This window comes from Phalaenopsis equestris, unplaced genomic scaffold, assembly GCF_001263595.1.
Source record: "Phalaenopsis equestris unplaced genomic scaffold, ASM126359v1 Scaffold000105, whole genome shotgun sequence".
NCBI classification, from domain to species: Eukaryota; Viridiplantae; Streptophyta; class Magnoliopsida; order Asparagales; family Orchidaceae; genus Phalaenopsis; species Phalaenopsis equestris.
The window spans coordinates 1,031,264-1,046,452 of NW_018164547.1; the positions used below are offsets into that span (position 1 = coordinate 1,031,264).

The 15,189-nt window shown below is 32.8% G+C and overlaps 1 pseudogene; it reads right to left on the bottom strand.

Moving 5' to 3' along the window:
• LOC110020607 overlaps positions 1-14,154 on the bottom strand; it is a 22,950-nt pseudogene extending 8,796 nt beyond the window's left edge.
• Between the last annotated feature and the right edge of the window lie 1,035 nt (positions 14,155-15,189).

Genomic DNA, 15,189 nt, shown 5'->3' on the forward strand with positions numbered 1-15,189 from the left:
ATCGGAAGATTTTTGTCAACATCCACAAAATGCATCGTCCAAGAAATCTTCGTGAACTAGAACAAAAATGTGTTTAAGTTGCGTTATGTGATCTTTGTGATTAAGACTTAATTGATCCTTAGAGCTATTTTATCGATTTTAGGATTGAAATTTTTTAGGTTGTTTACATCTTGTTCTCGAATTTTAAGTGTTTTATTTTAGTTGTTTTTGTTCACTTTTTATTATTTATGTGAGGTTGACGACTTTGAAGCTGATTTGACCTTAAAAACCTGCTTTAAAGCCTTGTTGCATTTGGTTTGGTTTAAGTTTATGTTTTAATATGTTTTATATAAATTTTACTCATCACAGAGTGTTTTATTTTATTTTTGAATTGTTGTTCAAGTTGAGGGGTTTAGATTTAACTTAGGTTTAAGGTTATACCTAAAATATTTTTCTATGTTCAACCTATGAGTTAGGTTGTAAACTAAGGTTTATGGTAGGTTTAGTTTTATGCTAAGCTATGACTTAGGTTTGTTTTACCTAAATATTATGGTTGGATTAGGATTAACTAATATAAGATTTAGGTTAACTAATCTTATTAGTTTAGGGTTAACTAACCTAATGTTTAGGCTTTAACTAATCCTATGATTTAGGGTTAACTAACCTAATATTTATGTTAGCTAATCATATTGGTTCAGGGTTAACTAATCTAATGTTTAGTCTACCTAATTCTATTTGTTTAGAGTTAACTAACCTAGGATTTAGGTTAACTAATCCTATTGGTTGAGGGTTAACTAAACTAATGTTTAGGCTTACCTAATCCTATGGATTAGAATTAACTAACATAATGTTTAGGCTTAGCTAATCCTATGGATTAAGGTTAACTAAGCTAAGTTTTGCTAAGTTTTAGGTTAACTAATCAGGTTAACTAATCCTATTAGTTTAGGGTTAACTAACCTAATGTTTAGGTTAACTAATCCTATTGGTTTAGGGTTAACTAACCAAAAATTTATGTTAATTAATCTTATTGGTTTAGGGTTAACGGAAAACATTGTTACATGCATATGGTATTTGAAATGAACAACCTATTGATTTAGGGTTAACTAACATAAGGTTTAGGCTAACTAAGCCTATTGATTTAGGGTTAACTAACATAAGGTTTAAGCTAACTAATCATATTAGTTTTGGGTTAACTGACCTAATGTTTAGGCTAACTAATCCTATTGGTTTAGGGTTAACTAACCTAAAGTTTAAGTTAACTAATCCTATTGGTTTATGATTAACTAAATTAATATTTAGGCTTAGCTAATCCTATGGATTAGGGTTAACAAACTTAATGTTTAGGTTTATTTAATCCTATGGATTAGGGTAAACTAACCTAAGTTTTAGGTTAACTAATCCTATAAATTTAGGGTTAACTCACCTAATGTTTAAGCTTAGCTAATCCTATGGATTAGGGTTAATTAACCTAATGTTTATGTTAGCTAATCCTATTGATTTAGGGTTAACTAACATAATGTTTAGGCTTAACTAATCATATGGATTATGGTTAACTAACCTAATGTTTAGTCTAACTAATTCTATTTGTTTAGGGTTAATTAACCTAGGATTTATGTTAATTAATCCTATTGGTTTAGGCTTAGCTAATCATATGGATCAGGGTTAGTTACCTAGTGTTTAGGCTTAGCTAATCCTATGAATTAGGGTTAACTAACCTAAGTTTTAGGTTAATTAATCCTATTAGTTTAGGGCTAACTAACCTAATGTTTAGGTTAACTAATCCTATTAGTTTAGGGTTAACTAACTAAATGTTTAGATTAATTAATTTTATTGGTTTAGGGTTAACTAACATAAGGTTTATGTTAACTAAGTTTATTGATTTATGGTTAACTAACATAAGGTTTAGACTAACTAATCATATTAGTTTTGGTTTAACTAACCTAATGTTTAGGCTAACTAATCCTATTGGTTTAGGGTTAACTAACCTAAAGTTTAGATTAAATAATTCTATTGGTTTAGGGTTAACTAAATTAATGTTTAGGCTTAGCTAAACCAATGGATTAGGGTAAACTAACCTAAGTTTTAGGTTAACTAACTCTATTAGTTTAGGGTTAACTAACCTAATGTTTAGGTTAACTAATCTTATTGGTTTAGGGTTAACTAACTTAAATTTTAGGCTTAGCTAATATAACCCTGATGTTGGCTAACAATGTATTGGGTTTAAACTGGGTTCACCCCAAGGGGATGAATTCATATCAGTCCGACTAATGCTAGGAGACCAAAATGAACCCTAAATAGGCTAGGTTATGTTTTGCTTGAGCTCGGGTTAAGGCTAACCTAACCTAACTCAAACATACTCCCCTAATTAGTGAAATGTGATTATTAAAATGGATTTAAATATGGTTTTAAGGTTTCCAAGATCTATTTAAAGTCAAGAACAAAATTAAGGGGATTTGGAAATTCCACATTTCTTATTTTTCTTAATTATTTAAAATGACCCGTTTCACTTAAAAAAGAAATCTTCCTACAGAGGAATCAAAATAACTTGAAAAAATTCGAGAAAGTTGTTTCCAAGCCACTTAATGTCTCTGTCAAATTTCACATTTTTCATATTTATATTTTAATTTTTATGATTTAAATACTCCAAAACTCCTAAAATTAATTTAAAAATATTTTATTGATGAAAAATTATGATTTCAGTTTTGAAAAATTCTCCTTATTTTTCTGAGTTCATAACATTTTTTGATTTATTTTTTGGAGTTTTTTACTAAAAGTTATGTAATTTTGAAGTTTAGTTATAATTATTGAAATTAAAAAAAATAAAAAAAATTACTGCAGTAATATCTAACTCCCACAACGATATTTGTGACGGACGAACATGAAGGGTTCCGACGACCGAAACTTTTCAGAGTATGTTTTCCGCTGATTCTTAACCAAATTTCGCGTTCTGAGGCTTGTTTAGTTTAGATCGAAGAGTAGATCACATCCATACGGATACTTAAGTGTTTTGTGATCTTTTTTTCGATCTGGAAGGGAGAGAAGTTCGAGATTATCGTTTCAATTTAAGAGATATATCTGAGCTTAAGAAATTTATCCTCAATTAGGTTTGAATAAGTAAGCCTTCTTGAGTTTATCTAACTCATTGTGGCGTCGATTTGACCTGATTTTTGCGTCGGGTTGGAGGTTCGCCGGAATTTAGCTCGGTTTTAGCTTTTCCGGCGACGTCGGCGTTTTCCGACGAGAGAGGAGAATGAGAAGCTGTTGCTGTGTGTAGTTAAGAAGGAATGGAGGAGTGTGAGGGGGTGTTGTTGTTGATCTTGTTTTAGGAGAGGAGTTCAACATTATTATATGAGAGGGAGAGGGAGAGGTATATTGTTTTAAAATTTTTTTTTATTCTACAGCTAGCTAGCCGAGAGAAAGAGGGGGGAGAGAGGGGATGCGTGAGTTTAATCATGCATGAGTTTATATATATATATGGTTAACTAATCCTATTGTCCTCAATTAGGTTTGAATAAATAAGCCTTCTTGAGCTTATTCAACTCTTCCTGGCGTCAATTTGACGTGATTTTCACGTCGGGTTGGAGGTTTGCCAGATTTTAGCTCGGTTTCGGCTTTTCCGGCGAGGTCGGCGGTTTCCTCGTCTCCGACGAGGGAGGAGAATGAGGAGCTGTTGTTCTGTGTAAAGAAGAATGAATGTAGAAGTGTGGGGACGTATTGTTGGTCTTGTTTTAAGAGAGGAGTTCACCTTTCTTATGTAGGAGAGGGAGAGGAATATTGTTTTAGAAAAAAAATTTATTTTTTATCCCACAACTAGCTAGCCGAGAGAGAAAGAGAGAGAGAGGGAGAGAAGGGATGTGTGGGTTTAAGCATGCGTGAGTTTATATATATATATAAACTTACGCATGCTTAAACCCACACATCCCTTCTCTCCCTCTCTCTCTCTTTCTCTCTCGGCTAGCTAGTTGTGGGATAAAAAATAAATTTTTTTTCTAAAACAATATTCCTCTCCCTCTCCTACATAAGAAAGGTGAACTCCTCTCTTAAAACAAGACCAACAATACGTCCCCACACTTCTACATTCATTCTTCTTTACACAGAACAACAGCTCCTCATTCTCCTCCCTCGTCGGAGACGAGGAAACCGCCGACCTCGCCGGAAAAGCCGAAACCGAGCTAAAATCTGGCAAACCTCCAACCCGACGTGAAAATCACGTCAAATTGACGCCAGGAAGAGTTGAATAAGCTCAAGAAGGCTTATTTATTCAAACCTAATTGAGGACAAACCTCTTTGGCTCAGGTATATCTCTTAAATTTAAACGATGATCCCGAACTTTCCTCCCTTTCAGATCGAAAAATAGACCACAAAACACTTAAGTATTCTTATGGATGTGATTTACTATTCAATCTGAACAAAACAATCCCAAGAATGTGAAATTTGGTTGATAGCGGACTCCGGGAAGTTTCGGCCTTCGGAACCCTTCCTATTCGTCAGTTGAGGGTATCGTCGCGAGAGTTAGATATTATAGTAGTAATTTTTTTTATTTTTTTTAATTCCAATAATTATAACTAAACTTTAAAATTGCATAACTTTTTGTAAAAAATTCCAAAAACTAAATCGAAAGTTGCTATGAACTCAGAAAAATGAGGAGAATTTTTCTAAACTGAAATTATAATTTTTCATCAACTAAATATTTTTAAATTAATTTTTAAAGTTTTGAACTATTTAAATCATAAAAATTAAAATATAAATGAAAAAAATATGAAATTTGACAGAGACATTAAGTTGCTTGGAAACAATCTTCTCAGATTTTTTCAAGTCATTTTGATTCTTCTGTAGCGAGATTTTTTTTTTAAGTGAAACAAGTCATTTTAAATAATTAAGAAAAATAAGAAATGTGAAATTTTCAAATCCCCCTTGATTTTGTTCTTTGACTTTAAATAGATCTTGCAAACCTTAAAATTATATTTAAATTCATTTTAATAATCATAATTCACTAATTAGAGGAGTAGGTTTGAGTTAGGTTAGGTTAATCTATATCGAGCTCAAGCTAAATCTAGTTTAGTCTATTTAGGGTTCATGCTGGTCTCCCAGCATTAGTCGGACTGATATGAATTCATCCCGTTAGGGTGAACTCATTTTAAACCCAATACCTGGTTAGCCAACTTCGGGGTTACATTAGCTAAAGATAAATCTTAGGTTAGTTAATCCTAAACTAATAAGATTAATTAAGCTAAAACTTAAGTTAGTTTACCCTAATCTATAAGATTAGCTAAGCCTAAAAATTATGTTAGTTAACCCTAATCTATAGGATTAGCTAAGCCTAAACATTATGTTAGTTAACCCTAAACTAATAGGATTAGTTAACCTAAACCTTAGGTTAGTTAACCTTAAACCAATAGGATGCACGAGTTTTTATTTTATTATATATATATATATATATATATATATATATATATAAGGGGGAGAGAGAGAGAGAGAGAGGAGACGTGGTTTACGCAGACGCGAGTTTTATTTATATTTATCGTTTAAGCATGCAAGTATCCAATCCCATGGACGTGGATTATGCTCTCCCACGCATGCTTCATACGTGAGTTTTTTATTTTATTTTATTATATATATATATATATATATAAAATAAAATAAGGGGGAGAGAGAGAGGAAGCATGGGTTCAAGCAGGCGCGAGTTTTATATATGTTTATCACTTAAGCATGCAAGTATCCAATCCCATGGGCGGCTGTCATGCTCTTCCACACATGCTTCTCTTTCACACACCCTCTCTGTCTCCTCTCTCTCTCTCCTTTAATATATGTTTATCACTTAAACATGCAAGTATCCAATCTCATGGGCGACAATCATGCTCTCCAATGCATGCTTCCCTTTCACACACCCTCTCTCTCTCTCCCCCTTAATATATATAAAAGTCCTTCAACTGCTAAAGTAATAGCATGGGCTTCGCTAGCAACGACAACAGCGGCATTAGATGCATCATTGTCCATGCTCCATTCAACTCCTAAAAATACATTTAATCAGTAGTGTACAAAACAAAGCAAAACCTTATAAATTACCCACATATATATATATATATATATAATAAAAACAAAAACTCACGCATGCTTAAACCCACGCCTCCCCTCTCTCTCCCTCTCTCTCTTTCTCTCTCGGCTAGCTAGTTGTAGGATAATTTTTTTTTTAGAAAACAATATCTCTCTCCCTCTCCCTCTCATATATAAGAAAGGTGAACACCTCTCCTAAAATAAGATCAACAACAACCCCCACACTCCTACATTCCTTCTTCGTTATACACAGCAACAACTCCCCCTTCTCTTCCTTCGCCGGAAAACGCCGACGTTGCCAGAAAAACTGAAGTCGAGCTAAATTTCGGCGAACCTCCAACCCAATGTGAAAATCATGTCAAATCGACGCCACGAGGAGTTTAATAAGCTCAAGAAGGTCTACTTATTCAAAAATAATTGGATAAGCTCAAAAAGGTCATATCTCTTAAATTTAAATGATGATCCCGAACTTCCCTCCCTTCCAGATCAAAAAATAGACTACAACACTTAAGTATCTGTATGGATGTGATCTACTATTCGATCTGAACAAATGTGTCCAAGAACGCCAAATTTGGTTGAGAGCAGAGTCCAGGAAGTTTTGGCCGTCGGAACCCTTCCTGTTCGTCCGTCGCAGGAGTTAGATATTACTGTAGTAATTTTGTTTAAAATTTTTTTCAATTCCAATAATTATAACTAAACTTTGAAATTACATAACTTTTTGTAGAAAACTTAAAAAAACAAACTGAAAAATGTTATGAACTCAGAAAAAAGAGGAGAATTTTTCAAAACTGAAATTATAATTTTTCATTAACTAAATATTTTTAAATTAATTTTAGAAGTTTTGAAGTATTTAAATCATAAAAATTAAAATATAAATGAGAAAAATATGAAATTTGACCAAGACATTAAGTGGCTTGGAAACAAATTTCTTGGATTTTTTTAAGTTATTTTGATTCCTCTTTAGGGTAGAGAGATTTCTTTTTTTAAGTGAAACGTGTCATTTTAAATAATTAAGAAAAAATAAGAAATATGGAATTTTCAAATCCCCCTTGATTTTGTTCTTCAACTTTAAACGGATCTTGGAAACCTTAAAATCATATTTAAATTCATTTTAATAATCATAATTTACTAATTAAGGGAGTAAGTTTGAGTTAGGTTAGGTTAGCCTAACCCGAACTCAAGCTAAATCTAGTCTAGATAATTTAAGGTTCATTTTGGTCTTCTAGCATTAGTCGGACTGATATAAATTCATCCCTTTGGGGTGAACTCATTTTAAACCCAATACCTGGTTAGCCAACTTCGTAATTAAATTAGCTAAGCCTAAACTTTAGGTTAGCTAACCCTAAACCAATAAGATTAGTTAACCTAAAACTTATGTTAGTTTACCTTAATCCATAGGATTAAATAAGCATAAACATTAGGTTAGTTAATCCTAATCCATAATATTAACTAAGCCTAAACATTAGATTAGTTAACCCTAAATTAATAGGATTAATTAGCTAAATATTAGGTAAGATAACCCTAAACTAATAGGATTAGTTAACCTAAACTTTAGGTTAGTTAACCCTTAATCAATATGATTAGTTAACCTAAATTTTAAGTTAGTTAACTCTAAACCAATAGGATTAATTAACCTAAACCTAATGTTAGTTAACCCTAAATTAATAAGATTAGTTAACCATAATCCATAGGATTAGTTAACCCTAAACATTAGGTTAGTTAACCTTAATCTATACAATTAGCTAAGTCTAAACATTAGGTTAGTTAATCCTAAATTAATATGATTAGTTAACCTAAACCTTATGTTAGTTAACCCTAAACCAATATGATTAATTAATCTAAAGTTTATATTAGTTAACCCTAATCCAACTATCTTTACGTAAAATAAACCTAAGTCATAGCTTAGCCTTAAGCTAAACCTACCATAAACCTTAGGTTAGAACCTAACCTATAAGTTGAATATAAAATAACTTTTTAGGTATAACCTTAAACGTAAGTTAAACCTAAACCCCTCAACTTGAACAGTAATTCAGAAATAAAATAAAACACATTGAGAGGTAAAATTTATATAAAACATATTAAAACTTAAACTTAAACTAAACCAAATGTAACAAGGTTTTAAAACATAGTTTTGAGGTCAAGCCAGCTTCGAAGTAATCAACCTTACATAAATAATAACAAGTAAACAAAAACAACTAAAATAAAAAAATTAAAATTCGATAACAAGATGTAAACAACCTAAAATATTTCAACCAAAAAATCGATAAAGTAACTCAGGAATCACTTAAATTTTAATCACAAAGATCACATAACGTAATTTAAATTTCTTTTTGTTCTAGTTCACATCTTGATTGAAATTTCTTTTTGTTCGAGTTCACATCTTAATCACAAAGATCACCTAACGCAATTTAAAATAAAGTTCAAACCTAGGTTTAATTAAGACAACCACATTTCACTCTAAGTAAATTAGAGCACCTGGCGACCCGAGACGACGGAGCCATAGACATCTTGATTGTGTTATCACTAATTAAATAATTAAAATTTAATAAAAATTTGATAAAACATTGGTTTCTTTATTTATTTTATTTAATATTTTATGTATCTCAATGTAAGCTTTTATTGCTTCTATCAAATATAGAATACATTTGTTAAAGACAAATAATGAAAGAATAAAAGTTGTTTAGATTTGACAGAACCTAGAAATCACAATACTAGAGAATTATTTAGCGTAAGTGAACTTAGTCTTGGCCTAGGTTTGAACTATACATTCATTATATTTTAATTAATTCGCTATGAAATTATCGAAACAAATAAAAATTTTAATAATAAAATTAGAGGATCTAAAGGCTTGAAGACCTGAAGACATTTCAGTATGGAACTTGGAGCAGACTTCGTGGCAACTCGTTCAAGACCCTTTCTTTAGTTTAATAACAATCCTTAAGATTCTGAGGTTCTCTTTTATGTAACATGTCTTAACTTGTTTTAGAATTCTGAGGTAGTCACTCAACGTAAAACCTCATACCTTTCTAGACTTTTTGTGTAGGTCATCATTATACAAATCTATGTCCTAACTAATAAAACTGACAAGAGTTAACTTAATATCGTATTAAATTGAGCCAAATATTAGGATAGTTTGATGCATTACTAAGAACCTACCCTATATCTTTAATCTCCCCTACTTTTCTTCCTTTGACTCTTAAAATAAAATTTTTCATATTTGAATTAATCCCTATTGAAAATTTCACAATCATGTTCGTTGAAAATCCTTCTTTTTGAATTCATGAAAAGAAAAGATTCTTGATTTTTATCGAGAGTTTTTTTAAGTGATCCGTTCGCTTAAGATATAATTAACTATAGGGGCTTGCCCGTACAGGGAGCTTAAAAGAACTCAGACTTAAAATAAACTTTATTTGACTCCCATATCAAATAGAGGGATCTGCCGGTCATTATGCAAACTTACAGATTAAATGGAAGTCATTTATTTCTATAGTTTATTTAATTGAGCTTATTATCAAGTAGTGTATTACCATTCAGGGTGGTACATTACTCGTGATTAGTTCGAATATTCAAATTGTAGGAATCAATGAGATCAGTTTGACGTCTTTTTCTTCGAATTAAAATATCTAATTTCTAAATACTATATTAGACTAAATTAAACTGCACCCAACCATATGTCGACCGATAAATTCAGCTCAATTGAGGAGTGTTTTCAAGTCTTCAATATATATTCTGATGTTAAGACAAACGATGACGATTATATACAATATGTGAAGGTGTTACGAGACCCAACCATAAGATAATTTTTTTTGAAGTTGAAACCGAAATATCGAGTCAAATACTTGTGCTCTTTTATAGATGAATGAATGTTTGAGTTATCATGTATTTTATTTCCTATAGTTCTGTTCTATGTTTCTGTGATTGACACTTTTCCTTTCTCCCTGGTGGGACTGTTTTAATTTAGCTTGTATTATGCACAAATTTTATTTTTAACACTTGTACCTTCTATGCTTTACCCAAATGTCAATTGTGTTATTTTCATTTTTCCTAGCTAAGTACTTTTTTCTATTACTAAAGTTTATTAATTTTGTTGTATGGATGAAGAAGAAGTCAACCACATACGCATAACCGCACTTACCATTACTTTGTTGTACTATTATTATCTTAAACACGACCGAAACTCATCTATGAAGTTGAGTCAAATTGGAGACAGATGGGTGAGTTATTACGGGGTCATCCCACACGATTCTTCAATATGTTCTGTATGACGAAAGAAAAAATATTTCTTGATCTGCTTAATTGATCTGCTTAATGAACTTCGGAACCTTCATGGGTTATACGGCTCAGCATGAACAATGCTAAGAGAAGTGCTTGCACTAACTGTATACATCTTTTCTCAGAATAAATCAATTAAAGGTGATATGAAGCAATTCCAACATTCATCAGAAACCATCACCCGGTATTTCTCAGTCGGTTTGAACTCTCTGGTGAGTTTGGCCCGTAAGGTAGTGAAGCTCGAGGATCTAACATTCCATTCAATTCCTTCACAAATTACAAATGACCATCGATACATGTCATTCTTTAAGGTATGTTTTTACCATTACATTCGTACGTCTACTTTTATTACACGATAGATAAAAAAAAAAATTTAACTGTAACTCCAGGACTGTATTGAAGCTATTGATGGAACACACGTCGATGCATGACAATCTGGTGCAGATAAAGTTGCGTACATCAGCCGGTGCGGCGTCCTCACACAAAATGTTATGGTTGTGTGTGATTTTAACATGTGTTTTACCTTTGTAATGACTGGATGAGAAGGAAGCACCTACGATTGTAGTGTTTTTAAGTTCTCTACTAGAAACCTGAGACATGATTTTCCGTGCCCACCTTCGGGTAAATACTATTTGGTTGACGCTGAATATTCATTACAAAGGGAATATCTAAAGTCCTATCCAGATACGAAGCACCACATTTCTTATTTTGAAAGATCTAGTGGTGTAGCACCAGACAAAAAAGAGTTATTTAAAAAAGACACTCTTTATTGTACAGCGTAATCGAAAGAGCGTTCGGAGTGTGGAAGAAAAAATTGGTTATATTACGGGATATGTCGGCTTACTCTTTTTCAAAGCAAGTACAAATAGTTGTTGACACAGTGACACTACACAATTTCATCTGAAGCCACTACTTTGGATCAGATGCAGAGTTCGCCGTTCTAGAAGATGATTCAGTGCAGATTCCGCTTGAAGCATTCAAATACCATGTGGGACGTACAATGTCACATGAAGAAATGAATTCACATGATGCATGCACTCGAGAGGGTGAATGTGCATCAGAAGTGACGACTTTACGAGAACAAATAACAGATGATATCAGTCATTCGTGATTGAAGTAGTCATTTGTTATCTTTGAAACATTATGTATTACCTACTATTATTAGTTCAGTTCGCTTGTTTTGTGGTTGTTGGAAGTTTTTTACAGTTTTCTGGGTTGTGTTTCATGTTTTTTTAGTGATGTCATATTTGACAGATTCTAATGCCCATCTTTGTGTGGCATTCAAGTTACTGTATATTACCCACAAAACATCGTTATTAGTTCCATAACTCAATGTGAAATTTGATTCAAGATAAAGAAATATTAGATATCTATGTACATGTAATTTCTCAGCCCACCAATCATTTGGTCCATCTATTGTGTGCTTAATTGGATCCCAACCAATTCCCGTTGATCTCCTTTTCAGCTCTTTCCATAGTTTCCAATCATTCTTTAATTAATCTCACTTGTTCTTCAATTTCATGCGACCATAATCTCTTCCGGTGACTTCCTTGAATTTAACCATAAGATTTTGTCACTCTTCTTTGTTAAAATAAGTAGTGGGTCTATTTCCCACCTCAACCTCCCTCAAACCCTCAAACATAGATCACCTCCCTCAAACATAGATCACAAAATATAATAGTTATATTTCTATCTCACATGGCCGATGATCCAGCCTCTTTAGTTTTATTCATTAAGTTCTGTCAGATTAAAAGAGAAGCACAAACTATTTCTTTTCATAGCAAAAAATATTGCTACTACACAATCCAGAGCAATCGACAAATAATACTGAAACAATTTGCATGAAGAATCATTTACAAATTGATCGAAATTGTTACAGTTTGCAAGAAGAAAACTTTTCCTGCATATATACTAAACAACTGATATTTTTTTTCTTTCTTTCCAATGGTTGCTTTCTGTGATCATTGAAGGAACGAATAAAAGAATACAAGCAGAAGATGTTCTCCACATATCTCATTCTTGCCATGTATCCATGGTTTTGAGTTCATCATATAGGCAAGGTAACTTGAGTTTTACACCTATCCAATATGCTTGTAATTGTGCCCATTCAAAATTAAATTATGTATATGAGTATTTGGCATTTTTTTCTAAAATGATAAAAATGAGTAATCATCCTGGAGTAAATCATCCCCATCCTAAGATGACATACAACGGTTAACAGTAAAATAAAAGATCACAAAAGCTTCCTCCATGCAATATCTAAAATTGATACATATGTTTGTAAGCAATGCAATGCCCAAGCCCTGCTCAGCTAGCAATTGGTATGAAGGAAGAATATTATAAATTGCACTTCCTATAAAACTATTGTAAGTTTTGTAAAACAAATTTTTATATGACACCCTAAACATTCTCATAGCCACAATCATACTGCAAAATGAGCAAAACCACCAAATTTCCAGAAGCAATTAGTTGGATCTACTAATTTTACACCTCAGGTGTTCAGATCCATCATCAGATACATCAAATATCTCACCCGAAATGACAATAAATCCTCCAAACAAAATGTCATACGACTGCAAAAGGTTTTCACAGAAGAAAGATGAAACCGCTTTCCACAGCAAAAAAATCCAAATAAACATATCAAACCCGAACGACTGCAAACGACGAACTGCAAACAACAAACATGGAAGACGAGATATTCGATGGAAGATATACATGTAGAGCGAAAAGCCGAAGAAGAAGATGGCGAAGGAGTCAAAGGCCGAAGAACCGGAGGGAAAAAAAAACCGGATCCGTAGGGGAGGAGCGCTTAGGGCACGAGTATTGCGAAGGATTCTCCACTGAAGGAGTCCGAGGGCAGGGTCACGAGAGCGAATTAGTGTCACGGGAGCTAATAAAGGTCACGGGACCAAATGAGGGTCAAGGGCGGATACATAAAAATCATTTCCCAAAACGCGGACCGCGGGGTTCCCGTTTTTCACAAGATTGAAAACTGAGTTTTGGATGATCTGGCAAAAAGTGCTAACTAAACGAGACGGCGGCGTTTTCAAAACGACGCCCGCACTTTTAAGCTGCCCCAAACGGGCACTTAGTTCCAATCTTAGTATGCAAGATGTGTACATGTGAAGACTGAGTTGCAGCCACACCTTGAGTGTATAAGATAAGCAGATAGTGTTGTAGGTTTGCAGCAGCTTGAGTGTATAAGGCAAGCAGAGGAAGCAGATGGTGTTCTAAGTTTGCAACAATGCTAGAAGGGCAAGTCGGAGCGATGAGAACAAATATGGTGGGCTCACAACCAAAAAAAAGTTTTACATGATCACAATGTGGAGCAGATCAGGTGTGATGATCAGGTAATACATCAAAAAGACTAGGTTGATAGAAGGCTTTAATACCACAAATAAAAGCAACTAGAGAACACAAAACATGGACAAAGCAAAAATGTTTTAATATTACAAATAAATTTAAATAAACCTTAAGGAAAACATGAGCTTACATTTTCCTCGATGTAGTTCAAACAACCATCATTTGGAACAAAGGCTGCAATCTTTTTGCCATTATTGATCAATTGAACCCTAGCACATTTTCTAATAGCAGAGTTAGGTTGCTTAGCCTCAATGCCACTGTAGTGGAATGCACACACTTGCATGTCAGCGAAAAATATTTTGGAAGTACAAAATTAAATTAAGAGAGCACTCACATTTTTTTCCAACACAATGCCTTTTGCATGAGAAGATCCTGCAAAAGGCTTCTTCCATTCATTTCCAAGGTGACTTTTCTTGTATGATTTGTCTGCCCACCTCTGATTTCTTCTATGGGTCTTCAGTTTTCGACCAGCTCCCATACCATGTATTTTCCTGCAATTAAAAATTTTATTCAAATGCAAAAGAAATTATAGGTTTACTAACTCAACTTTTACTTGCCATTAATAAGAAAATAACAAGCAGTAACCCCCAACCAAAAATATTAAAATGAAATGAACATGCAAGATATATCATGTAAATGCACAGAAAGTGAAGGTAGAAAAATAAGAACAAAGTTTTTTAAAAAAATTATTCTTAAATGCCAAAGCAGAACTCAAACAGAACCACAAAAAAGGGACACAAATGCACATGCATGCGTGGAGAAAAATATGAATAGTAAAACTATACCAGCTTAACTACAAAAAGCCCATGCATATGAAAGCACTTAATATATGCTACCATGTATCTAACCCAAGAAAAAATTAATACATTAAGGATTTCCAGATACATGATGCAACAATATTTATTTAGCTTATGATAATGTTAAGCGCTGATAGTCAACTGTGAATCAGCACAGGACTGTCAAAAAGCATACGAAGAAAATTTCAATGAAAAGCTTACAAATAAGATGTAAAAAATAATCCTTCAAAGTCAAAATTGACATTCCAAAATTAATTTAAAAAAAAAATTGAAACATGAAGACAAGAATAAAATGAAATTATCCTGAAATAATTTTAAAAATTAGCAACATGTATTAATGATAATGTGCCCAAATATTGAGATAATTATTGAGATATTCAACATCCACAAAGCGAGCTTTAAAATGTCCACATAATTTGAAATTTATTAGGGCCATCTAATAGTGTATATTCAAAAAACACTTCATCACATATCACAAATGAATTGGAAAAGAAGCCAACTCTACAAAGAATTTGTGAACCAATGCAATATAGCAGGACTTAAAAAAAACAATGAACATCATTATTTTTCAAGACCATTAATGAATAAGTACAAATAAGAACCATAAAAAGACAACACAGAACAAAACAGTACCAAGATTTAAAAAAAAAAATACTTGTAATGTTTGCTTCTCTAAAGGATTTAATCCCACAACAACAAGAAGCCTTTATCCCACTAAGTGGGG